The sequence below is a fragment of the Pan paniscus genome, chromosome 9, assembly GCF_029289425.2.
Source record: "Pan paniscus chromosome 9, NHGRI_mPanPan1-v2.0_pri, whole genome shotgun sequence".
Classification (NCBI taxonomy): domain Eukaryota; kingdom Metazoa; phylum Chordata; class Mammalia; order Primates; family Hominidae; genus Pan; species Pan paniscus.
This window is the reverse complement of record NC_073258.2, coordinates 71,591,664-71,618,864: the sequence shown is the minus strand read 5'-3', so window position 1 is coordinate 71,618,864 and position 27,201 is coordinate 71,591,664. Positions and strand designations below refer to the sequence as shown.

The 27,201-nt window shown below is 53.5% G+C and overlaps 1 protein-coding gene and 1 long non-coding RNA gene across 3 annotated transcripts in view; one reads left to right on the top strand and one right to left on the bottom strand.

The window, feature by feature from the left end:
* The window catches only part of SHANK2 (SH3 and multiple ankyrin repeat domains 2), a 697,015-nt gene that overhangs the window by 520,084 nt on the left and 149,730 nt on the right, over positions 1–27,201 (top strand). The window lies entirely within an intron of this gene.
* Positions 60–22,269, bottom strand: LOC103783345 (uncharacterized). The gene is made up of 3 exons (XR_010113465.1): positions 16,567–22,269; positions 11,668–16,390; positions 60–10,065 (listed from the first exon to the last, which is right to left on the bottom strand). It is a non-coding gene; the product is annotated as an uncharacterized LOC103783345 (long non-coding RNA).

Genomic DNA, 27,201 nt, shown 5'->3' with positions numbered 1-27,201 from the left:
TATTTCTGCTTTTTTTTTTTTTTCCGAGACGGAGTCTCGCTCTGTCACCCAGGCTGGAGTGCAGTGGCGCGTGATCTCGGCTCACTGCAAGCTCCACCTCCTGGGTTCACGCCATCCTCCTGCCTCAGCCTCCTGAGGAGCTGGGACTACAGGCACCTGCCACCACGCCCGGCTAATTTTTTTGTATTTTTAGTAGAGACGGGTTTTCACTGTGTTAGCCAGGATGGTCTTGATCTCCTGACCTCGTGATCCGCCCGCCTCGGCCTCCCAAAGTGCTGGGATTACAGGTGTGAGCCACCGCACCCGGCCTCTGCTTTTTAAAAAAGCATGCAAAAATATTATATGTATTCTCTGTACTCCACATTTTCCAAGGGAACATAAATGTTATGCAAAATTCTGGAAAGCTCCACACCAATGTGATAATCCTTCAAGATAAGCCTTCCTCCAAGGTAACCCGCTGGAGGAAGAGATGGGTGGAGGGTGAGTCACAGGGGGCTCAGCTATTTGTTAACTGATACCTAGTAATTGTACATATGTACGGGCCCATGTGACGTTTTGATACATGCACACGATGTCTAAGGATCAAATCAGGATAACTGCGATGTCGTCACCTCCAACATGTATTTCTTTGTGCTGGGAACACTCCAAATCTTCTCTTGTATATTTTGAAATATGCAATAAATTATTATTAACTATAGTCACCTTGGCTCTTCTGTGAAGTAACTTTTTTTAAAAACTTGTATTCTTTATCTAATTAGAAATAAACGACCTGGTGAAATTATGGCTCTCAAGCCCGAGGGACCATCTCTGCGTTATTCTCGGTCGCATGGAGGGCCTTTGTCATCTTCACCTCTTCAGCAGGTGCAACTCCTGAGCCAGATATAAATCTCCAGGAAATCAGTGTCCTGTTTGTGTCACTTGGTGTTTCCCAGAAGATGATGGGAGGTGTCAGGGGAAGGATGGAAGTGGCAGCCCGGCCTCTGCGTCCATGGGAGGGAAGCACCCAGCTAGCGTGGACACAGGGGAGACACCTCTCGGCCCCGCCTCAACTGCGATTAGACAGGCTGAGCCGCCGTCCCCATAAATCTAACAAAGCTACCACTCTGTTCTCCAAAGCAGTTCACATGGGGTGACCTAGCAAGCTCCGTTCTGCCCAGACTTCCTGCTGAGGCCCCTCTGTCACTCACTGGTTGGTTTGTTAGCTAGGACATTGTCTTTATCCTGGGCATTTCCCCCCCACCCCCCACAGCACTGCGATTCTGGATTTAAATTTGAATCGAACGGAAAATCAAAGTTGTAAGACCCATGGGCATTTTTAGGCGAGAAAATTTATCTCAAAGGCAGCCTAATTGCCAGTAGCTAGGCAGGATGGTTTGAGGTCAGGGCGCAGCGCAGCAAGTATTGGGTTGGCTTTGTCTGGTTTCCTTTTAAAGAGACCCTGCGGGCAAAGGCTTCACCAACTGGAAAAGCCTGTGAAATGCGGCCTCCCTCAGGGGAATGCCAGTGACCCCAGCCCCTGTCCTTCTGACCTTACCCATCCTGGTACCCAGTCCCCCGTAGCCTTCTCTCCAGACCCAGGAACTCTCAGGAAAGAGCCTGAACCTTGGTCACCCAGAAGAGTCATCCCCAGTGGGATTGCCTAGTGCAACCCTTGCCCAGAGAGATTGGCCCTTTTGTGCTAGCACAGCTGCAAGCTGGGGCAGGGGCTTGCCTGCCCGCTGGACTGCCCACAGCCCAGGGATCTCGGGTGTGCTTTGTAGAACTGCACCCATTTTAGACATTGTGTGTCCGTGCCTGCAATGCTGGACACCGTAACAAGCCGCATACTGAAAACTGGCTGTTCATTTGAGCCGTGGAAAGATATTTATTGCCCCTTTCAAGTCAGGCAGGCAGCTCTCCTCCAAGCAGCTTCAGGCTCATCCCAGCTCCCAGCTCCTCCATCCTGAACATGCAGATGCCCGGGTCACCGGGCTCGGCTGCCTCTGGCTGGCAGAAGAGAAAGTGCATATCACTTCTGTTTCTGTTCCGTTGACTGCAATCTCAACTGGCGGTCATTCCTCCCTGCAGGGGAGGCTGGGGCAGGCGGTCTTGCTGTGCCTCTGGAAGGAGAGCACATGCCATTCTCTGCTGTTGATCTCACAATGCCTTGTACTGGATCCTCCTAGACAAGCTAAAGCACGTTTAAGAAAAAAGCATAGGCCGGGCGCAGTGGCTCATGCCTGTAATCCCAGCACTTTGGGAGGCCAAGGCGGGCAGATCACAAGGTCAGGAGATCGAGACCATCCTGGCTACCACGGTGAAACCCCATCTCTACTAAAAATACAAAAAAATTATCCAGGCATGGTGGCGTGCGCCTGTAGTCCCAGCTACTCAGGAGGCTGAGGCAGGAGAACGGTGTGAACCCAGGAGGTGGAACTTGCAGTGAGCCAAGATCGTGCCACTGCACTCCAGCCTGGGCGACACAGCAAGACTCCGTCTCAAAAAAGAAAAAAGAAAAAAGAAAAAAAAGCATAGTAAAGAAAAAAAAATACTTAGAATTTTAAAAATTCTGTACATGATCTATTGTTATTTTTCATCAGGGAGGGATGCCAGGCAGTAGCCAGCCCATGTTTTAGCTGTCTGAACCTTCAGGCCTCAAGCGAAGAGGCTCTTTGCATCCCTCTAAGTCCCCAGGCTCTCTGTGTAGACGCTCGTTGCCTGCACTCATGGTGCTAAGCAGGTTACCCAGCAGTCGCCTCGATTCTTCCTAGGAGCTCTGCAAGGTGGACTTGCCTGACTCTCCGTTTTACAGATGAGTAAACTGAGGCTTTCTGAGATGGAGCAACTTACAGAGGATTCCAGAGCCCAGCCTTGAGGGACTGTTCTAGAGAACGGGGGACAGGGAGGGATCCTGACTGGGCATGCGCCCCTCCTACCCCAGCCCTCCCCTGCTCATAGTGGGCCCCCAGCTCCAGCACATGCCTGTGATCCCAGGTCAGGGCTCGGGCCTCAGCTTCGTGCAGTCCTCTCTGAAGCACAGCTGTATTCATGTCCTGAGGCCGCTGTCACAAATGACCAGAAACTGGGTGGCCTGAGACAACAGCGATGCGTTCACTCACAGTGCTGGAGGCCACAGGTTTGAAATCCAGGGCCTGGCAGGGCCCTGCTCCCCATGGTGGCTCTAGGGGAGGATCCTTCCCGGCCTCTTCCGGCTTCCTGTGTCTCCAGGCGTCCCTTGGCTCATGGCTGCGTCGCTCCAGTCTCTGCCTCCATCTTCACGTGGCCTTCTCCTCTCTGCGTCTCTGTGTCTCAAATCTCCCCCTGCCTCTCTCTTATAAAGACACTTGTCACTGGGTTTAGGGCCCAGCCAGGTAATCCAGGATAATCTTCTCATCTCAAGGTCCTTAACTTAATTATGTCTGTGAGGACTCTTTCCAAATAAGATCCCATTCTCAGTTCCGGAGATTAGTAGGACCTGGGCACATCTTTCTGGGAGACACCACTCAGCCCACTGCACTAGCTGTGCGTGGCCCCAGGTTGCCTGCTTACCATTGGCGACACATCCCAGCTGCACCTGCACGTTCTGCAGCCCCCAGCCCCCTGGACGGCCTGGGCAAAGCCCTCTGAGCCCCAGATGGGCCTGTGGGCCTGAAGACCTGCCCCCTCCTCCTTATGTCTGAGACCTAGCCCCTTCCTTGGGGCCGTCCCTGGGTCCACTGATGTCCCAATCCCAGCCATGTAGAACTCCACCACTGAGAGGCCGAGAGTTTAGAGAGGAGCCAGGTAAAGACCCCTTGGGGCTCAAGGGGGGTCCGCTCAGGCCCTGGAGGCCAGAACCTGCAGGGCACCTTCATGTCCCTGGCCAGCCAGGGGAGCCTCAGGCCACCCTCCTTCCTGCACCCACCCCACCTACTCATGTGGATTTGGCTTTACCCAATTAATGTGTTGCTGGGAAAATCAGATGCAAATTGACTCTCAAAAAGAAAAGAAAAAGAAAAACCAGGCCCTCTTTGCTGTGGTGTGATGGTCTGTGTCACCTGAAAAATTCATACAGTAAATCCTCATCCACAGTGTGATGGTGTTTTAGAAGGTGGGGCCTTCAGGAGGGGATGAGGTCATGAAGGTGGGTCCCTCATGAGGGGGAGTAGTGCCCTTATAAAAGGAACCCCAGAGAGCCCCTTTGCCCCTTCTGCCCTTTGAAGACACCAAGAGAAGAAACCAGGACGGGGGCCCTCACCAGACACTGACTCTTCCAGCCCACAGCATGGTGAGAAATACATTTCTGTTGTCTAGAAGCCACCAGTTTGTGGCATTTTGCTACGGCACCCTGAGCAAAGGCCTGATGGACTGAGACTCCCTTTCAGGCACTTGCGGAGCCCACTTCCACCCCAAACTGGCCATTTCTTGAGGCTGCCATCTGGGTCCCCAACACAGAGGCCTCTAGATGCCATCAGGGAGTGGCACGTCCTGGCTGCAGAGACCCTCAGCCAGCAGGGGAAGCCCTTCCCAGCACCAGCCCAGGCTGGCTCTGTGAGACTCAGGGCAGTGTGAGCCATGGACTCTCAATGTTTTGTTTGTTTGTTTGTTTGTTTGTTTGAGATGGAGTCTCACTCTTGTTGCCCAGGCTGGAGTGCAGTGGCATGGTCTCGGCTCACTGCAACCTCCACCTCCCGTGTTCAAATGCTTCTCCTGCCTCAGCCTCCCAAGTATCTGGGATTACAGGTACCTGCAACCATGCCCAGCTAATTTTTGTATTTTTAGTAGAGACGGGGTTTCACCATGTTGGCCAGGTTGGTCTCGAACTCCTGATCCACCCGCCTCGGCCTTCTAAAGTGCTGGGATTACAGGTGTGAGCCACTGTGCCCGGCTGGACTCTCAACTTTTTTGACCAAAGCCAGAATAGATCATTTTCTAGGAAATCTTTCTATTATATTTGTTGGAAATTCAGATGTTTTTATTATTGTACAAGAAATGCTGAGCAGACTAAAGAAAATAGGGCTTCCTTGGCCACCACGGATTTTCCGGTGCATCTGTTGACAGAAGAGCTGCTCCTTGGTCCTCGGCTGTTACAACTTATTCTTTGCTTCCATTTAAGCAGAGAGGATCAGAGGAGCCGGGGGTCAGGCTGGCCCAGGGAAGGTCATCAGCAGGGCGCCGAGCACATCCTGCTGCCCCAGACCCTCAGCTTTCCCATCTGCAAGTGGGGCCGGGCGTGGATGCAGGGTTCCGTGACAATAGAAGCATTGTGCCCAGCACAGCAGCTGGTCTGTGGCCTGGGTCCTCTGTCACTGGGAGCGGCTTGTGGTCCATTGCCAGCTTTCGATTTCATATCCTGGCAGCACATTCTTCAAGCCGGCAGTCCGTGGTCTCATTCTATGCCGAGCCTGTTCCCCCCGGACTCTGTAGCTCTAAGCTCCTGCTCTGAGCAGTGCAGTGATGATTAGTGTATTTGCCAGATTATGGGATCAACTTCTTTGCAGGAGAAAATTAGCCCCAAATTGCTGTGTGCCTCACAGCTCACTGTGGGCTGCTAGCTGTCCTGGGGGTACTTTCCAGCTTCCTGCTGGCTGGCGAGCAGACATCTGTGAATGGGACCCACCTGGCATGGGGCTCTTGAGCATTCCCCGAGAAGCTGTGCTCAGTGGGCCTGAATTGATGGACAGAGCAGAAGCCGGCTTGGCGTGAGCTGTGGGCAGCTCGCAGACCCCAAACGGGGCTCCAGCCCCGTCACTGGGTAGACTCACTGGTCAGCCTGAGGCTGGCTGGGATACCAAGGCTCCTTGGGATTCCCCTGGGCAGCCTAGAGTGTGGGGTGCGGGAAGGAAAGGGGTCTGACACCTAGGTCTGTTTTGCAAGACTGCCAGGATCTGGGCCCCAGGGCTTTCGAGGGTCTGGGGCAGCCAGTCTCCCCTCGCCAGGGCGCCAGCCTCACTCCCAGTGCCTAGCATCCTTTGTGCCCCGGCCTTCCTGAGCGCTGGGCAGCGGCCTCCCACGGGTCACACCCTCTCTGCAGTGGCTGCTTCCCGATGGGTTGGTGGGGGGAGGTCTGAGGAGCTGCCTATCATGGGCTGGCTCTCCGGCCGCTCATTTGTCTCTGTGGGCACCTGGATTCTGCACCACAGGAGGAGAGCTGGCCGTGGCCCGGCCAGGAGGGGAGTAAACACCCAGCCCAGCCCCACCTGCCCCCATCTGTGAATAGCAGGAGGGTCTCTATAGGCACCCTGGGTCTAATCAGTTGTGTGCGGGCCACACACTGACTCCGTACTCAGCACCAGCCTGGGCCTTTTTGGGATCCTGCGGAGAGGAAGAGCAGGCCCTGCCCTCACAGAGCCTGAGTGCTGGGGAAACAGGCGCTGCACAGATTGACAGGCACTATGTGGGTCAACAGGCTCCATAACTGGAGGCTGTGGCTGTGCTGTGAATGGAAACACACACATACTAATGCACACACACATGCACACGCAGGCACCCACACACGTGCACATACACACACACAGGCACCCATACACATGCACACACACGTGCACACACATGAATGCACCCACATACGTGCCCACCAGAGGAGTGTGGCCCTGCTTACACCTTGATCTTAGACTTCCCACCGCCAGAACTGAGAGAAAAATTCCTGTTGTTTGAAGCCCCTTGGTTTGCGGTGATTTGTCGTGACAACCCCAGGAAACGGTACACATGTTCACACACACACACACACGCTTGCACATGCTCACACACACACTCACACACATGCTACCATGTGCACACACATGTTCACACACGCTTACATACATTCTTATAAATACACAAGTGCTCACACATGCCCACACACATGTTCACACACACGCTCACAATGCTCACATAGATGCTCACACACATGCTCGCACATATTCACACATCCTCATGCATCCTCGCACATATGTTCACACACGTGCTTACACACACATGCTCACATGTGCTCACACATATTCATATGCTCACACATTTGCACACATGCTCACACATGCTCGCATACACACACACTCACACAGACTCACATTCATACGCGCACACATATGCACATGTACTAACACGCATTCACACATGCTCACACATATTCGTACATCCTCATGCATCGTTGCACATATGTTCACACGTGCTTACACTTACACAGATGCTCACACGTTCTCACACATATTCATATGCGCACACACTTGCACACATGCTCACACATGCTCGCATACATACACTCATACACTCACACAGACTCACATTCATACACACACATATGCACATGTACTAACATGCATTCACACATGCTAACATTCACACACTCACACACATGCTCACACACATACTCATACATGTACACACACATGCATGCTCACATACACACATGCTCATACACTCAGACTCACATTCACACACACACGTGCTGACATGCATTCACACATGCTCACGCATATACTCACACACACACTAGGATGCTGTGCAGCTACAGGGCAGAGACCACACCTTTGTCGACAGGGTGGTCAGGGAAGGCTCCCCAAGGGGAAGGATTTAGGCTGAGACCTGAAGAGGAGGGTAGAGCTGAGGTGAGCGTGGGCCGGGCACCGGGGTGGTGAGTGCAAGGCCCCACCTGGACCAGGGAAGGACTCTGCATGTTCTGGAACATTCGGGAGGGGTGGATATGGCAGAGAAAGGGGCGGGCCCCATGCCCTACGGGGCCTTTCAGGCTGTGGCAAGGCCCAGGGCAATGGGGAGCCATTGGAGGCCCTTGAGCAGCAGATGAGCGTGACCGAGGGTTTATGAAGACCTTGTGGAGAGCTGGCCCCCAAGAGATCACAGCCCCCATTTGCTCCATTCACTTCCTCCCCCTTTTTTTTTTACAGTTATACTTTTTATTATGTTTAAAATTGTAGTACAGTGCACATACCATAAAATTTACCATCTTAACCATTTTTAAGTATACATTTCAGTGGCATTAAGTACATTTCCATTCACCATCACCACCATCCATCTCCAGAACCTTCTCATCTTCCCAAACTGAAACTCTTCCCTATTAAACACTCATCCCCATCCCCTCCCCCAGCCCCTGGCACCCACCATCCCACTTTCTCTCCCTATGAATTTGGCCACTCTAGGGACCTCAGGTCAGTGGAATCCTGCAGTATTTATCTTTTTGTGCTTGGTACATTTCACTCAGTGTAATACCTTCGACGGTTCCTCCGTGTTGTAGCATGCGTCAGAATCTCCTTCTGGTTTAAGCCTGAATGATAACTATCCCACTCTACGGAAACACCACCTTTTGTGTGTCTGTTCATCTGTAGGTGGACACTTAGGTTGCGTCCACCTCTTAGCTACCGTGAATAGTGCTGCCACCGTGAACGTGGGTGTGCAGATATCTCTTCAAGACCCCTCTGTCAATGCCTTCGGGCATAGATGCAGAAGTGGTATTGCTGGCTCACGTGCTCGTTCTGTGTTTAAGGTTTTGAGGAGCAGCCGTGCCATGTTCCACAGGGGCTGCACCACTTTACCTTCCTGCCAGCGGTGCCCAAGGGCTCCAGTTTCCCCACATACTCACCAGCATCATTACTTTCTGTTTTAGGATCGTGGCCATCCTAACAGGTGTGAGATGGTGTCCCGTTGTAGTTTGGATTTGCCTTTCTCTAATTGATTAGTGGTGTTGAACATCTTTTCGGAAAAGTCCTTATCGGCCATTTGTATCTCTTCTTTGGAGAAATGTCTATTCAAGTCCTTTACCCATTTTTATTTATTTATTTATTTATGAGACGGAGTCTCACTCTGTCACCCAGGCTAGAGTGCAATGGCGTGATCTCACCTCACTGCGACCTTTGCCTCCTGGGTTCCAGCAATTCTTCTGCCTCAGCCTCCCGAGTAGCTGGGATTACAGGGACGTGCCATCACACCTGGCTAATTTTTGAAATTTTAGTGGAGATGGGGTTTTGCCATGTTGGCCAGTCTGGTCTCGAACTCCTGACTTCAAGTGATCCGCCCACCTCGGCCTCCCAAAGTGCTGGGATTACAGGCATGAGCCACCTCACCCGGCCAGTTTGCCCGTTTTTAAATTAGATTTTTGTTTCTGTTGTTGAGTTGTAAGAGTTTTCTGCACATTCTGGATATTAACCCCTTACCAGATACATGATTTGCAGATATTTCCTCCCATTCTTTAGCTGCCTTTTTGCTCTGTTGATGGTGCCCTTTGATGCACAAAAGTTTTAAATTTTCATCGACTTTAGTATTTATTTTTTCTTTTATTGGCTGTGCTTTTGTTACCAAGAAATTCTTGCCATCCATATACAGACGGACCTTTTTATTCTTTTTTTTTTCTTCAGCAAATCCCAGGCATCGCGTCACTCCCTCTTCCCCTTCAGTCTGTCTCTCACAGCATGGGATCTTTCTTGCGGGCCCCAGTGTCACTGTCCCATCCACGCACCCAGCAGTGGTCTCTGGGTGGAATCTGAAACCCCTCCATTAGCACATGTCCCAAATTATCTCAGAAATGTCTTTTCACGGTGGTGACTTTGACCCAGGACCCACGTGGCACTTGGTAGATATGTCCCCAGGTCTCCAGTCTGAGCCATCTCCCGTGTTTCCTGCCAGCAACGTGTTATAGGGACAGGGTAGGTTGTTAGAGGGACAGGGTAGGTTGGCCATAGGCTGCCCCCAACCCCCGATGTGCCTTCTGCCTCCTGTGGTGTCATCGGCCAGTCCTTGGGTCCTTCCCACTTCCTATAAATGGAGGTGAGCTCTTGCAGCGCTGTTAATGTTGGGCCCAGCCACACGCAGGTGCTGTGAGCTTCACACCCCATCTCCCCAGGAGGCAGAGACTGTGCTCGCCACCGCTGTGACAAAAGCTGCACGCGGGATCCAGGTGGTGATGGTGAATCCTTCCTCTTGAAGCTCCTCACCGGCTGGTCACCCAGGGGCCTCTCTCTGGGGTGGGCCCTGCAGACATTGAGGAGTACACTGAGGCTTGCAGGCTTGCATCTGATGACTTCCTAATCCTGGCATTCCTTTGCAGTGATGAGCTGAGATTCTTCCATCTCAAAGAACTTTCACATATCAAATAAGATGACTTGGTTAAGCTGAACACTGTTTGTACAAGAAGGCAAGATAAATGCTTAATTCTTTCTTTTTCATTGTCAAGTCTCTCTATAGGAAGCTGATGCTTCAGTGATCTCTACTGATGTCCAGTGAGTTGGTTTTCTATCATGTTGTTGAGGGATGAAGTAGGGTCTTTTTCTCTCTCCCTGTGTCTTCTCTGCCCTGGTCTGTCTCTCTCTTCCTCACCAGTATGTCATTATGAACTCAGGATTTTTGTATATTCAACTCAGTGTTATTTATATATATATAAATACACTTATACATGTTTTATATAGAATATATATTATATACAATATATTTTTATGTAATACATATATAAAAATATAACATGTTATGTATATGAATATATGTATAAATATGTTATATATAACATACATAATATATATAACGTATTTATATATTCAACGTGTCTAAATCAGCTGCAGACACTATTCTGCATGGTGCCCAGGTTGCCCATCTGTGCCCAGTGGCAGCCCCCTCATGCCCAGGTCTGGGGATCCCAGGACCTCTCTCCTCAATGAGCACCTGCGCCTGTCCTTGTCCCCCTGCCCCTCATCCATCAACGCTCCATGCAAGGGGCTCACTGGGATTAAAGGGGCCCAGGCTTCTCAGAGACCCAGCTTCCCAGGCCCTCATCTTGCTGAATGATGTCCTTGTCCTCTGTCCTCCCTCTGGTCCTGTCTACTCTTCCCCCGAGTTACCTTCCAGATCAACATGACCTTGTTTCAAAAAATAAACCAATTAGTATGTTCTTCTGCAGCCCGGATGTACCCTCATGCGCTCTTTTCTGGTTGGCTGGCCGGCAGAGTCCCAGCATCCGCCGAGTGCTCAGGGCGGGTGGGAGGTAGAGCAGCATGTGGCTGTGTGCCCACATCCCTGGGAGACAAGGATTGTCAGGCAGCATCAGGGAAAATGGTATGTGGGGAGACGATTCTGTTGTAAAAGGCGGTTCTATAAAACAATCACAATTTGGATTGTTATCAAGGAGAGAAAGGAGCCTCTGGTTGAACCAGAGAGGTGGGTCTGACTCAGAAGTGTTTCCCAGCCTGCCTTCACACACCTGCGGCTGTTCGGGGCCCGTGATGGAACCAGGAGCAGGGAGCGTGGATAGCATCCTTAAAAGTCCGCTCAGTTGGGAGGCTGAGGCGGGCGGATCACGAGGTCAGGAGATCGAGACCATCCTGGCTAACACGGTAAAACCCCGTCTCTACTAAAAATACAAAAAAAAAATTAGCCGGGCGTGATGGTGGGCACCTGTAGTCCCAGCTACTCGGGAGGCTGAGGCAGGAGAATGGCATGAACCCGGGAGGCAGAGCTTGCAGTGAGCCGAGATCGTGCCACTGCACTCCAGCCTGGGCGACAGAGAGAGACTCCGTCTCAAAAACAAAAACAAAAATGTCCGCTCAGTCCACTCTTCCCTGATTGAAGGACAAATCGCATTCTAATGTTTAGCGTCTAAATGAAGCGTTTCCCAGAACAGAGTGAACCTTTCCATTGTCCTCTGAAAGCATTTCAAAAATAAGGGGGAATCTAATTAGTTAACTTCTGCATGTGATTCCAAGAAATGTAATATATTTGATAGAAAATTACCTGTGGCAACTGCTTTCCTTCTCTGAGACTTGTGTTTTCCGAGACGGGCGCAGATGGGCGCTCAGCACGGGCCGGGGCATGATCCAATTACACAGCAGATTTCAGACGCCCAGACTTGGAGCTGGGGAAGCCTGGCGCCCTGGGGAGAACACTGCCTGGAGAGAGGCCGGGGAGGTCAGGGGACCCCGACTGCTTTGGGCCAGGCTTCATCCTACAGGCTTTTGTGTTCTTATAACCCCAGCTTGTCATGCAGGAAGCATCCTCACAGACACCCGGCCACATCCCCCACTGCGGGGGCACCTACGCTGTCCTATTCCCAGCGCCCTCTGGGTCACCTTGCCTTGGAGGCCCTGAGCTCAGCTTGTGCCTGGCCCAGCACTCAGTGACTCACTGTCTGCTGGGACTTTGCCGAGTGGATTAGGAGCTGAGACCTCCTCCATGATGGAGAAGGTGGATACCAAGAGAAAAGGACCAGGGACATGGTTTTATTTGGAGAAGGCAGGTGGGAGGGAGGTTGTGTGTGTGTGTGTGTGTGTGTGTGTGTGTAACTCCGGGAACCCTCAGAACGGCACGGCCCCCAGCAGGCTCCTCCCAGATTCTAGCTAAATGTGCCACTTGTACAATTCTAAGTTGTCATGAGTCTGGGAGAGCCTTAGGCTACCCTCCCCTGTTTTAGGCAACCTGGACCTTATTTGCTTTAGAAAAGTCAGCTCTCCTCTTCCTAAGGCCTCCTGGATGGGGGCCCGCCTCTTCCCCTTGGTGGTTTGCTGGGGTGGGAGTTCGCGTCTCGCGGTCCTCTGAAGGGCTCTCGCTGCTGCTTCTGTCATTCCTGCCAGTCTTCCGTGGCTTCTCCTATGAATGCCACAGCCCTTTGTGGGTCAGATTCCGGAATGCAGGCTCTGTCATCACCCTCTGCTGCCAGTTGCTCCCTGTCCGGTCCCCAGGCCCCGGCTAGTCCTGAGGATGCGTTGGGCGCCGGAGGGAGGGACCACAGGATGCGCAGGTCACCACACTAGCCTCCTACATGCTCACCCTTTGTGCTGGTGTCCTGGGGCTGCTCTCACAAAGGGTTCAAAGCCACCAGCTGGGGCTTGAACAACAGAAGTGTCTCCCTCACAGTTCTGGAGGCAGAGACCAATGTCAAGGTGTCAGCAGGGCCCTCTCCCTCCAGTGCTCTAGGGGAGGACCCTTCCTTGTCTCTTTCAGCTTCTGGGGCGTCCAGGTGTTCTTTGGCTTGTGGCCACATCCCCCAGTCTCTGCTTCCATCTGCACGTGGCCATGTCTCTGTGTGTCTGTATTTTCCCTCCTTATAAGGGCACCAACCAGTGGACTTAGGGCCCACTTATTCCAGGATGACCTCATCCCAAGTGATTGCATCTCCAGCAACCTTACTTCCAAAGAAGGTCACACTCTGAGGTTCTACATAGACGTGGATTTTAGGGGGACAAAATTCAACCACTACCGTCTCTTTGCTTGAAATCACACACAATTTCCAGAGGCCTAGAGATGCCACTTTGTCCGCAGATCTCTTCCTGGCCCCGCCTCTGTCTGGGCAGCCTGGGTCTGATTGTCCTTCTGTCTGCCACCCTCACAGTCCTCAGCCGTGGCCTGGTTCCTGTCCTGGGGGCTGACCAGCCTTCTGGGGCCTGGGACCTGGGGCATCGCTGCTGCCTGCTGTCTGGCCTCAGGGCACCTGCACGGTCAGTGCCAGCCCAGCAGGATGGCTGACTTTTCTCTTGCTCTAAGCATGGGCCCTGCAGCCCACCTCACCCCACTGCCATCAGGGAACCTTCTAGCATAGGGCAAGCTGAGTGGGGGCCAAAGCCCACGGCAGTGCATCTCCAGGACCAGGGCCAGGAGCAAAAGCAGTGTGCATGCTGTCTGCCCCTCTCTGGAAGCCCACAGATGATGTCCTCTCCTGTCTCATTGATAAGCACCCTGGGGTCTCCTGGTCACTCCTAGCAGCCAGGGGAAACTGAGAAAAGGGGTTTTGTAGCTGGGTCTGTTAACTGCCAAGACAATATTAGGGTCCTCATAGTGAGGAAGGGGACTAGAATGGATGTCAGGGGGCCGGATCTGCTGGGGGTCTGGATGGCCAGGCCCTTCATTGCACACTTGGGGAAACTGAGGCCCAGAGATAGGCTTATTGGAGTCAGGGCATTAGAGGGCACCAGGATCATCCAGCTCTGCAGCAGGTGCTCCCTGGTGTCCTGTGCCTCTGGCCCAGGTGGCACCTTCCTGACGGCAGCACCCCCCTCTCCCCGGCTTGGAGCTGATGTCAGAGTGCACCTAGCAGTAGTGGCTGTGGCGGCAGTTCGGAGGCCCTTAGGGGAGCTGGAGTCCCCAGTGTTTGCCAGCTCATCCCGCTGCCCTTCCCACCACATGCGGCCCCCAGGGTCACGGTGGCCCGCAGCCTGTGATCCAGACCTCCCTCTCCCGCCAGGCCGGAACCTGCTGGACGTCCATGTGTCCCACTCCATCAGGCCTGGAGACCCGGGAGGCCATCAGCGGAGCCACACTCTATTCTGTGTCCTCATCACCAAGCACTGGGTTAAATGACAGAGAACTGACCAAACCCTTCAGAGTGTTCGAAAGAGGCGGTTTCAGTCTGGCTCGCTGCCCCTCTCCCAGCCTTTTCGGCAGCAGCCTGGGTGGTGTGTTTTAGTTGGTGGGGCAGGGGACAGGGTGTGGCTCAGCGGAGAACACACCCAAGGCTCTCTAGATGGAAGGAGGGGCCAGGCTCTTCCGGTGCTGGGATGTGGGGGTGGCTTGGAACACTGACAGAGGAGGGAGGGTGCCCGGGGCGCATTTCCCCACTGAATTCAGGCTGCAGTGAGCACGTGAGCTGTGGCACGCACATGCCTGAAACCATCCCTCTCCAAGTGTTGGCGTTTCCCTCCCAGGCTGGAATCAACTCCAGGCTTAAAATTAATTTCTCTTCCGCTCACAACAATGGTGCAGCCTCTCCCCAAGTACATCCTGTCTTTGTGCAGAACACACTGCCTTGCCGCGCTGCAGCCCAGAGCCCCAGAGCTGGGATGATTTACCCAGCCAGAGCCCACAGCAGTACTGTGATCCTCTGGGACCTGTTCACTCCCCTAGTCAAGAGACTCTTCCTAGACACTCAGTTTGAGCCTGTCCTGGGGAGGGCAGGTGGGCCGAACCTTCGGCAGCCCCTCACCACCCAGAGTCGGTGCTAACAGCCTGCTGTATGGTGGGTCTCCACTGCCTGCAGCTCGGGAAGCCGGAAGTTGGGGGATGACAGCAGCATCATGATGCTGGGTGTGGAGTGAGCATGGGGCTGGCGTCGAGGCCAGCTCTGCCTCCCATGGGTGGGCCGCCTTAGGCTCCTCCTCTGCAAAATAGGGAGCTGTTGCAGGACATTTCAGAGCTACTATAAGGACTGAAGGAGGCCCCGGGGAAAAGAGCTCTTGATATATTAAGGCACTGCTTAGTAGTGACTATGCTTACTTTGCGAGCAGGGAAACCGAGGCCTGGGTAGGACAGAGGGGGGCACATGTGTTTACTGCCCTCTCCGCCCCCGACTTTGGTGCCATCAGCCTCCACCCCTGCTGCGCCCATCAGAATTTGGCTTCCATGTTCTGCTCCCGGACCCTCCCAGCCTAACCTGTGGATCCTGCCACACAAAGATGGGCTTACCTGGGAGATCTTCAGTTTTAAGAACTCTCAGCCAGGCACGGTGGGAGGCTGAAGCGGGTGGATCACCTGAGGTCAGGAGTTCGAGACCAGCCTGGCCAACATGGTGAAACCCCGTCTCTACTAAAAATACAAAAATTAGCTGGGCATGGTGGCATGCGCCTGTAATCCCAGCTACTCAGGAGGCTGAGGCAGGAGAATCGCTTGAAGCTGGAAGGCCGCTATTTCAGTGAGCCAAGCTCACACCATTGCACTCCAGCCTGGGCGACAGAGCGAGACTCTGTCTCAAAAAAAAAACAAAAAACAACTCTCTTCCTTGCTAGGCATGTTGACCTTGTATAAGGGCACCCTTTGAGGTCCAATCCAGGTTGAGCTCATCTAAAAATCCAAAATCCAAAATGCTCTAAAACCCCAAACTTTTTGAGCATCAACATGATGCCACAGGTATAAAATTCCAAGCCTGATCTCATGGGGTAAGTCCCAGTCAAAACACAATGAAAACTGTTTCATGCACAAAATTCTTTAAATGTTGTATAAAATTACCTTCAGGCTATGTGTATAAGGCATACATGAATTTCATATTTAGACTTGGGTCCCATCTCCAGGATATATGTGATTATATGTGCAGATATACCAAATGTACATGCAAATATTCCAAAATCCAAAAATATATGCAATCCAGAATACTTCTAGTCCAAGCGTTTAGGATAAGGGCTATTCTGCTGTAGCCACCTGACCTGTAACAGTCAGGACAGCGGGGTTAGGCTGCAGTAGCAAATAATCTCCAGGTTGCCATGGCTTAAAAAAACAAAGGCTTATTTCCTGCTCACTCTCACTGCCCTGTCAGGTCTGCTGGGTGCTGTCCTTTGCCCTCCTCACTTAGGAACCGGGTTGGGTGACACCCCCACCAGCTGGACCATCATCCATTTATAGTTGCCACATCTGGGTTCAAGGGCAGTGTGGTGGGTGGTGAGTTGGTCTTCACCTTTCCTGGAGTGACACACGTCCCTGCAGCCGCCGGCTCACTTGGCCGCACCTAACTTCAGGAGGGTGGAGACCTGTAGCCCTGTGTGTGCCCAAGAAGGAGGAAAATCGGAATTTTGGGGAACAACTCTAATATCACAAACCTCAAAAACAGGAACCTTTAGTGCTAGAGCGAGTTGTGAGAGGAGACACTTCAGGGACAAAGTCCCCCAACGCCATGCCACCCCCATGCCCCCCACCTCCAGGCTCCCGTCTGACCTTCACGGCTGCGCCAAAGCCAACCAAAGGGCCTCCCGGGGTCCCTGTCTTGGGTGCCCAGGAAATGAGATACGTGCTGACGGAGGACCTGGGAACCGCAGCCTTCATCCTTGCTGGGATGGAGTCTTTCCTCTTCAGGCTGCCCACTCTGGGCTGAAGAGTGTCATGATGTGGCTTGGGGTGCAGTATTTCTCCACTACAGCAACAGAGGCCAGCTCTGCCTCCTGTGGGTGGGCCACCTTGGACTCCTCCTCTTCAGAATAAGGGGCTGCATCTGGACCTTTCAGGGCTGCTACAAGGATTGGCCTTTCAGAGGTACTACAGGGATAGTAGCCTCTGGTCCAGGGCTGGAGCCATCGGTCTCTCCTGTTTCTTGCAGTCCAGTGGGCTCTGTGGCGTAAAGCTTGCCACTCGGCGGTTGTGGGATTAGACCAGATGAGACTGACTGACGAGCTCTGCCTCTGGCCGAGGACTGGAGCTGTCCATCTTTCCTGTTTCCTGCAGTCCAATGGGCTTTGTGGCGTAAAGCTTGCCACCTGGGGGTTGTCGAACTTGACCAGATGAGACTTACCGACAAGCTCCCAAATCAGCCAGGAGCACCAGGCTTCGCTGTGATATGAGGCAGGATTTTTCCCTGGTGTCTCCCTGCCTCTTGATCCCAGTACCAGGCTTCATGCCATAGTCAGTGCAGATATTGTGGGTGATATGTTTGTTTCATAACCGTTCCTAAATATAGAGTGCATGCTAAGTGATATCTAGAAGCCATGTAAAAGAAAACGTTTGAAATGTTTGCAAAGAGGATGAGGCATTGAGTGGACCAGAAAACATGTCTTCCTAAATGGGCCCAGCAAACGGTGCTGCTGGGGGTGTTTTCCGTTGCCAGCTGAGTTGTGACTCTTGGCAACGGTTTCTTAGCAACCGTGTGTGCGGGGTACCATGCTCAGCCGGGATGGGAGGCTGGGACGGAGGCTGCCTGGGAGTGAGAACAAGGCAGCGGAACTGGAGGCGGGGAGGGCCCAGAGGCCTGCAGCCCTCGGCCCTCCGAGCGGGAGGGGCCCCAGGTTTAGAGGATTAATACTCCAGGTCCCACGCTGGCCTGGTGGTTGCCATGGGGTGAATTACTGGAAACTTCTCTTCCTGCATTTTTCCTTCCTCTACAGTGTGTATTTTATGCACAAACGTGTCTTTTTTTTTTTTTTTTTTCATTTTTGCACAGAGATCCAAGAGGCTGCACTGAGATTTCCCCCAGCTTGGGCTTGTGGACCGCTGGGAGGCAGGGGACTTGGGGAGCGGAGGGGCCTGAGTAAAAGAGGAGAGTGCAGGGACTGGCTCAGAGCCCACATCCTCCACTGCTCAGAGCCTGCTCAGATTTCCTAAGGTCTGGGCCTCAGTTTTCTGATCTAAAATGGAGGGAGGGAGGTCTGGGTAGTGAAGCACCAACTTGATCCAAAGAGAGAGCTAACCTTTGCCTTCACCTCCTGGGAGGTGTTCTCTGGGCTCCCAGAATATCCTGCCTGATGTATGTGTCTCTGTTTGCCTGGGGGCTTTGACTGCTGGACAGTCTGACAGTGTGATTTATGGTGGGGGCTCTGGGTCATGCCACATCAGCTTGGACCTCCAGAAGAAACTGGAGACCAGAAGGATTAGCCCTAACCTCCAGGAGGAGCTGGAAACTAAAGCCCTGCCACCAAGGCAGTGTGTGACAGAGCCCCAGCAAAGACTCGGGACACCAAAGGTCTGGGAGCATCCCTGGCGGCAATGCCCCTTGCGTGTTGTCACACGTCATCTCTGGGAGGGACTTATCCCCACTTTCCCGGGGAGGACGGCAGACACCCCACATCTGGACCCTCCTGGACTCTGCCCCCCATGCCTGCCTGTCCTTGCCTGATCTCAGCCTGGATCCCTTTGCTGTAATAAACCATAACTGTGAGCATAGGTGCTTTTAGTGAGTTCTACGAGTCTTTCCCACAAATCACCAAACCTGAGGGTGGTCTTGGAGACCCCCAGAACTTGCAGCTGGTGTCTGAATTGAGGAAGGGTGGTCTTGTGGGGGCTGTTCTCTCGAACTGTACATTGGCTAAACTCCTGGTGAGAACCCTTGGGACACCCCCCGCAGGCCACCAGGTGAGGGAGCCGATAGAGACCAGGCTCTGGGTGGGGGCATTTCGCAGAGCCGCCCTGCCAGGTGTGGAACTGGGACAGTGTTGCCCCAGGACGACACCAGGGACGTTTCTAGCAGGATCACTCTGTTGCGGGCCCCTCCTGCACACTGTGGGGTGTCCAGCAGCAGCCTGGCCTCTCCCCACTCCATGCCAGCACCAGCCCCCAGTTGTGAAAACCAAGAATGTCTCCAGACGTTGACACGTGGTTCCCTGGTTCCTCCTCTGGTTCCCTGGGGTTTGGGGGGGCACCATCGCCCCTGGCTGAGGACTGCTGCCTTAAGGGAAAGATGGTTTGAGGCTTTTTTTTTTTTTTTGAAGCAGGTTGTGGCCATGGGAGCATCTCTTTGGAAAGATGGAAATGGATTCTGAGGGATGTCTGGGGGTGAATCCTGGCTCAGGCAGGAGGGGATGGTTGTTCCTCTCTCTGTGAGGGGTGCAGTGTGTCCAACACCCCCTGGCCTCAAGTCTGAGGGCCGCAGAGCTGGCAGGAATCCCTTGGGAGCACCAGGGAACCAGGGGATTGGCTGGGGGCGTTGCTCCATTCCCACCTCCTCCATGGGGGAGAGGGGTAGGATGCAAGTCTGGGAATAAGACCATGCAGGTGACAGCCCGCCCCCATCAGCTCTGCCCTCAGCTCAGGAAGTGGCAGGCATGGTGTCCGTTAGTCCTGCACACTCCCTCGGCCTCAGCCCCTCCTGAGGCTGCAGGCTCCCAGGAAGCTCCGGGCCCACCCCTCCCCTAGGGAAACCAGGGCCTCTGCTCCCAGGAGTCCACACCCAAGGCTGCCCCTCCCTGCACAGGGACGAAGATGCCCTGCCTCCCATGGCTCCAGTTCTTGGTGGCAGCTCTGGGCGCACCCTTAGCCCTGAGTTGTGACCCATCCTATACCCCAGCTCCCCAGTGGGGTCTCTGTTGCTGTCCACACCCTGCCCTGGCCTGGGAGGGGCCATAGGCTGGAAGAGATGCCCTGGGACATCTTCATAATGCTGACAGCCCTGAATTCTCTCTCCTTCCTTGGTCTAAAGCAACTCTGTCTGGTAGAACTTTCTGGAAATGTCCCATGTGCTCGATATGGCAACACTGGCCACACACAGCTACTGAGCACTCAAAATGCAGCCAGTGTGGCTGAGGAACTAATTCTTAGTTTTACGTATTTAATATCAATTAATTTAAACTTAAGCAGCCGCGGGTGGCTGGGGCTACTGTATCAGACCTCCCATTTGATGAAAACCACCTTCCATCTGGGAAATGAAGGAGCTGGGAAGAATTTCCAGTCCCCTCTTCCTTCCTTCCTTCCTTCCAGCCAGTCCACCCATATTTCCCAAGCACCTGCCATGGGCCGTGTCCTCATCAAGGGTGCTGTGGGGGCGCAGCCTTCGGGGTGCATCTGGCTGCATGATGGGACAGAGGCAGGAGCCAGGCCAGAAAGAAATGAATAAATAACGATGATCCTCCAAAAGGGCAAATGGTGCGCGGAGCATAAGCAATAGCTGTGCAGTGCTGGCCGGCAGGGAAGGTCGGCAACAGCCTCGGAGGAGGTGGGCTCAGAGCCCCAGAGGCAAAAACCGCCCGGGGACCTGGAGGGGCAGAGGCCATGCACCCAAGTGTGGGAAGGGTGGGAGAGGCAGGCACAGGCCCCACAGGATGTGGAGAGGAATTTTTTTTTTTTTAAATTGAGACGAAGTCTCGCTCTGTCACTCAGGCTGGAGTGCAGTGGCGCGATCTTGGCTCACTGCAAACTCCGCCTCCCGGGTTCACGCCATTCTCCTGCCTCAGCCTCCCTAGTAGCTGGGATTGCAGGTGTGTGCCACCATGCCTGGCTAATTTTGTATTTTTAGTAGAGATGGGGTTTCACCATGTTGGTCAGGCTGTTCTCAAACTCCTGACCTCAGGTGATCCACCCGCCTCGGCCTCCCAAAGTGCTGGGATTACAGGTGTGAGCCACCGCACCTGGCTGTGGAGAAGAATTTAGACTCTACTCCCCAGGTGACAGGGTTTGTGGCAGGGAGCAGTGGTGCTTGCGCGTGTGTGTTGTTCAGCTTGTTTGACTTCCGTTCGGAGACTGGATTGGAGACAGTAGGGGGTTGGATGGTGTTCCACAGAACTGTGTCCACTGGGAATCTCATTTGGAAACACGGTCTTCGCAGATGTCCTTAGATGTCATTTATAGTTAAGGATCTTGAGATGAGATCTTGAGATCATGAGCAGAAGGCCACGTGCAGAGGCTGGCAGGTGCAGTTACAAGCCAAAGGGAGGGCACCAGGGTGGCCGCAGCCCCTGGAGCTGAGGGAGGGCCCCGGAACGGATGGCCCCTCCTAGAAGCTTTGGTCTTGGACTGGAGGCCGCCTGAACTGTAAGTGAATCAATTTCTGTTGTTTTAAGCCCCCCAGTTTGTGGTGCTTTGTAACAAAAGCCCAGGACACTCGCACAGAGGGTCAGGAAGCCCCATTGGCGGCTGTTCCACATCAAACACCGGGGTGGAGAGGACTGAGGCTGGGGGTGGTTTTGGGGCACAGCACAGGTGGGGGCGGGGGTTGACATGAGTGAGTCCTGGGCTCTTCCATACACTGCCGGGCAGCTGTGGGGCCCTTTGCTGAGACGGGGAAGCCTCTGGCAGGCAGGGGAAGTTGCGGTGCTGTGTTGGATTGGAGATGTCCATTCCATTGGACATCCTGCTGGGTTTGGATGGTTCTAGAAGGAGCCGAGGAGTGGTTGACCAGCTGTTCTTGTCAGGCTCACCCACCCCACTGGTGACAGGCAAACACCCCTTTGCCCCAATGTGCCTGGGGCAGCCAGCCCAGCAAGGTGGGCCAGGCCCCTCCACATGGCGCTGGGCTCAGCTCCAGAACCTCCCGGCACCGTGTGGACAGAGCCGGGAAGAGAAACGAGCTCAGAAGTTGGCCCTCACCCCTCCTGTGTGGACGGAAGAGCTGGCCAGGCCTGGGGGTGTGCAGGCTGGGATGTCTGTCGGCAACACCTGTCAGTCACACTTGATCACCTCTGCCATTAAGCCCTCAATCATGCTTTTCTGGGATCATTTATGGGTGTCTCCAGAAGAGTTACAGCAATGGATCATCCCCATGTATCTCCATCATTCTTCCCCATACCCACGTCCTCAGGCAGAGTCTCCCCTTCTACACTCACTTGCCTGGGTTGTTTTGTAATGTAAGCAGCCGCGCATGGCTGGGGCTACCGTATCAGACCTCCCATCTGATGAAATCACCTTCCATCTGGGAAATGAAGGAGCTGGGAAGAATTTCCAGTCCCCTCTCTCCTTCCTTCCTTCCACCCAGTCCACCCGTATTTCCCAAGCACCTGCCATGGGCCACGTCCTCGCCAAGGGTGCTGTAGGGGCACAGCCTTTGGTGTGCATCTGGCTGCGTGGTGGGGCAGAGGCAGGAGCCAGGCCAGAAAGAAATGGGCAGATGGTGTGCATGGCATAAGCAATAGCCATGCAGTGCTGGGCTCCAAGCTGGTCTGGGTTCTGCTTCGCATGTTCCACCTGTGACCTCAAGTGAGTACCCTGGCCGCTCCTGCCTCAGTTTCCTCATCTGTAAAATAGTGATCAGGACAGAGGGGCTGATGTCTTATGACACTTAATCTCCTCAAGTGTCTAGGACTGCCCCTTGGACACCCCAGGAATGGGGTCTTCCTGGGAGGTCAGAGCAGGCTGCCCAGGGGCTGCTGTCATTGATGTGAGCCTGTAGAGGTGAAGTCGGGACCACACCCTGCCCGATCCCAGTGCCTTGGTGCCTGAGCTTTCATTTCAGCCCCCACAGCCTTTGAGGCAGGTGCTGTTACCATCCATCCCCATTTCAGATGGAGAAACTGAGGCCTGTTGTGGTCACACAGATATTACATCATACCGGGCCCCACATGTCTTATTCAGTTTGGGTTGCTGTAATAAGGTTCGACAGACCAGGGGGCTTAAACAAGCATTTATTTGGAGACTAGAAGTCCCAGATCAAGGTGCCAGCAATTTGGTTCCTGGTGAGGGGTCGCTTCCTGCTTATAGGCAGCTGGCTTCCTCACATGGCAGAGAGAGGAGAGAGAGAGAGAGAGAGTGTGCGTGAAAGTGCCACCAAGCTCTCTGGAGTTTCTTCTTATAAGGACACTAATCCCATTGGATCAGGGCCCCACCCTTATGACCTCGTATAACCCGAGTTACCTCCAATAAAGGCCCTGTCTCCAAATGTGTCAACATAGGAACTTGGGGGGATACAGACATTCAGACGGTAACAACAGACTCCACATTTTGTCTGGGGGCAAGACAAGCCTTAATGCAACAACCCAGATAGTTGGGAAGGAAGGCGCCCATGGTGGGGGTGGGGGAGACCAGGCGGGGCAGGCAGCCTCCAGGCCCACAGGCAACTGCATTTCCACAGATATTGGAGCTCTGTGTGTTTCTTGTAATAACAATGGGATTACCTGTTCTGCTTAATTAAGTACTTCATGGACAGCCACCAAAATCTCCATTTCTCCCAACTCAGGAGGTTTCTAAAAGGCACAAAACAATTACATTTTTGTTCTGATGAGGCCCCGGCAAGGTAATGATTCTTCTGCCTTGGGAAAGAGAAGAGCCAGCCGGGCTATGCAGAGGCCTCTCCCCATCTCAGACACCAAGAAGCATCAGCTTGGTGCCGTGGACCGAATGTCTGTGTGACCCCCACACTCAAATGTTGGAACCCTAACCCCCACCAGGATGGTATCAGGAGCAGGGCCTTTGGGAGGGGGCTAGGGCTTGATGAGGTCAGAGGGTGGGGACTCATGATGGGATCCGTGTCCTTATGAGAAGAGAGAGGGAGACCAGCACGCCCTCTCCCAAGATAGACATTCTGTTCCAGTCTTTAACAAGGTCCTCAAGTGTCCTTCTAAGTTCCGGGGTACTTTGTGGCTCTTTTAAAACTCTCCCCTCCTGCCTTCCTGAGCATCAGTTAGCAGAGCTGAGCCACAAACGTGCTCCTCCAAGTCCCATGGTAACAGAGGTAGATTTCACACTGGGCAGCGTCTCACCCTCCAGCATCCAAGGGCCTTGCTGTTATGGAGGCCTCCTCCCTGTGAGCCGGCACTGACTAGCACGCCTCATGGAGGCAGCCAGGACAGCCCCAAAGAGAATGAGGGAGATGGGGAAGAGAGGGGCCCTGAGGCATTATCACTGCCTGGAAGGGTCCCTGGGCAGCCTCTCCGCAGAGCCCAGTTGTGCCTGCCAGTGGCCAGCTGAATAAGGGTCCCCAAGATGTCCACGTGCTTATCCCCAGAGCCTGTCGACCGACTGCCTTCCATGGGAAAGGCGGCTTTGCAGATGCAATGAACTGAGGGATCTTGCTGCAATCAGGAGGTCATCACGAATCGCTTAGGGGGGCCTGAGTGTGACCACAGGCGTCCTTATAAGGGGGAGGCAGAGGTAGATTTGATGCATGCAGGGGAGAAGTCCATGGGACCCCCCCAAGGCAGAACTTGGAGTAATGAACCCTCAGCTAAGGAACGCCAGGGGTTCCCAGAGCTGGAAGAGACAGGAAAGGACCCTCCCTGAGAGCTTTCGGAAGGAGCCAGCCCTGCCAACGCCGCTCTCTCAGCCCCCTGAGCCCTGGCTTGGCCCTCTGACCTACAGAACTGGCACATAAGAACATTTTTGTTGTTTTAAGCCACTAAATTTGTAGTAATTAATTACAGCGAGCAATAAGAATCTAACCCAAGGGTGGTTGTCAGGCTGAAATGATGAACCCTCAGGAAGTCCTTAGAGTGTCACAGGCTGGGCTGGGGTCCGCCTCCCCTGGGTAGGGCCATGGACAGAAAGCGGGGGTCCTGAAGGGGGATCGAGCCTGCAGGACGAAGGGTGTGGGTAAGGGACTGGGGCGGCTGTGCACGGCACCTGCAATGATTCACCCCGTCCATCTCTTGGCCATCTGCCGGGTCAGCCTGTGTGTCCCCTGTCACAGAGAAGCTCGCCTGCCCTGGATACGCCTCTCAGGGTTGCTGGATTTGTTCCATTTTAACACAAAGGCCCTGGAGAGCCAGCCTTGGGTGGTTTCCGGGCCTTTCCAGGGTTACCTGCCCAGTTTTCCAAGCTCAGGTTTATTTTTATTCCACACAATGACAAATGCTCAGCATAGTGTGATGAGGGTAAGCGGCGGCCAGGGTTTCCGCATGGGCTGATTTAACCCAGAAGCCTGCACCTTGCTCTCCCAGTCGGTGTTAATTAAGCTGGATTACCGTATTCACAAGCCGCAATGCCTCGTAATTCTGCTCTAAGTAGCCAGCTTGTGTTTTATGACTTAATTACTGAATCCGAGCCATGCACATCACCTGCAGGTGAGGCCAGGCCTGGCTGTGGGCAGAGGCAGGGGCCATTCATTGGAACCTAGGGCGGGGGTGGCCCTGGGATTCTAGAACGTTCCTTCCTCGGATGGTTAGGCTAGACATAAATGGCGGTTAACTCTGGAGACTTTTGTCCTTTTGTTCAAAGACTTTTCCCTCTCAGTGAGTTCATTCTGACCTTCTGAAATCACCCCTGCACGAATCACATCAGAATCAAACATTTCTTTTTTTTTTTTTTTTCTGAGACCGAGTCTTAACTCTGTTGCCCAGGCTGGAGTGCAGTGGTGTGATCTTGGCTCACTGCAACCTCTGCCTCCTGGGTTCAAATGATTCTCCTGCTTCAGCCTCCTGAGTAGCTGGGATTACAGGCGTGCCACCACGTCTGGCTAATTTTTGTATTTTTAGTAGAGACGGGGTTTCACCATGTTGCCAGGCTGGTCTCAAACTCCTAACTTCAAGCGATCCACCTGTCTCGCCCCCCCAAAGTGCTGAGATTCCAAGCGTGAGCCACTGTGCCCAGCCTGAATCAAACATCTTCTTATTATTATTATTATACTTTAAGTTTTAGGGTACATGTGCACAACGTGCAGGTTTGTTACATATGTATACATGTGCCATGTTGGTGTGCTGCACCCATTAACTCGTCATTTAGCATTAGGTATATCTCCCAGTGCTATCCCTCCCCTCTCCCCCGACCCCACAACAGGCCCCGGTGTGTGATGTTCCCCTTCCTGTGTCCATGTGTTCTCTTTGAATCAAACATTTCTAACATGCTTGGCATGGTAGATGTTTATTCAGAAAAATACTGTTTTTCAGAGTTTTGGTCATATGCACGTGGGGTAAACTCCACCTTGATCATGAAAGCCTCTTTCCCTCATTCCGGCCACCTTCTCCCGTTAACTCTGAACTTGAGCTTGCTCTAGGCTTTGTAGGTCCCGTGGGGTTCTGAGGGTTCCTATGCTTCCCGTGGCGACAGCTGCGTCTGCCCCCTAGCTCTGCTCTGAAGCCCACGACCAGCTCTGCAGAGGCTCTGACTGCCCCTGTTTTGACAAATCTGCTCCACCTCCCCACTCCCGTCCTCGCGTTTCTTTCTTTTATGGCAGGGCTGGGTGAACTCTGGCCTGGGGGCCACATTCCATCCATGACTGAGTTTCTGAGGAAGATTTTTACATTTTTAAAGGGTTTTAACATGAACGTACATGCACTACACACTTTCACACACACACACACACACACATACTCTCTCAGGCACTGACAAACATACACCATCATAGACATTGACACACATGCACTCTCAGTGACACACATGCACACATACACAACACACTCAGACACTGTCACACTCACACATTCATAGACACTGACACACACACACAGACAGCTCACACACCCTTTCAGTGACACACATACACTAGCACACTCTCAGTCACACTCACACACATACACACTCTCATAGACACACACATATACACACACTCAGACACTGCCACACCTACACACACACTCATAGACACACATGCTCATAGGCACACACTCAGTGACACACAGTGACACACAACACACTCTCAGACACTGTCTCACACACATACACACACACTATCATAGACACACACAGGAGCACACACGGCTCTGCCCCTGGCTGCTGCACCCTGTGGCCCTTTGCGGGGCATTTGTCATCTCCTCTTCCTCAGCGGCCCCTGTCGGGGGACGCCCCGCAGGCTCCCCTCGCCTGGGGACTGGTCAGGAGCCAGCCTGGCAGGAGTCCCCTGGGCCAGGGAGAGGCTCTGGGCCACCCCAGCCTGGAAGTACTCCCTTCTGGCACTCCCAGCCTTCACCCAGCAGCCTCCGGAGGCCTCAGATCCCCCCACACCCCACCCTGCCTTCCTTCTCAGGTGTGAATGTTTTAACCCTCAGGAGAACTTGCTCAGGACCCAGCACTGGGCACCAGGGACCCGGTTCCAGGGCCCGTGGGGAACAGTGCCTCATCTGTCCTCGTGGCCTGGCCCTGCCTCCCTCATCCCTGGACTTTCAGCCTCCTGAGTTGTCTCTGCCTCCCCAGTACCACCCAGCGCCCTCCTCGGGCGGTCCTAGCACTCGAATTCACATCCTCTGCTCAGCTCACCCTCTGATCTCAGTGTAGGCCCCAACTCAGAGG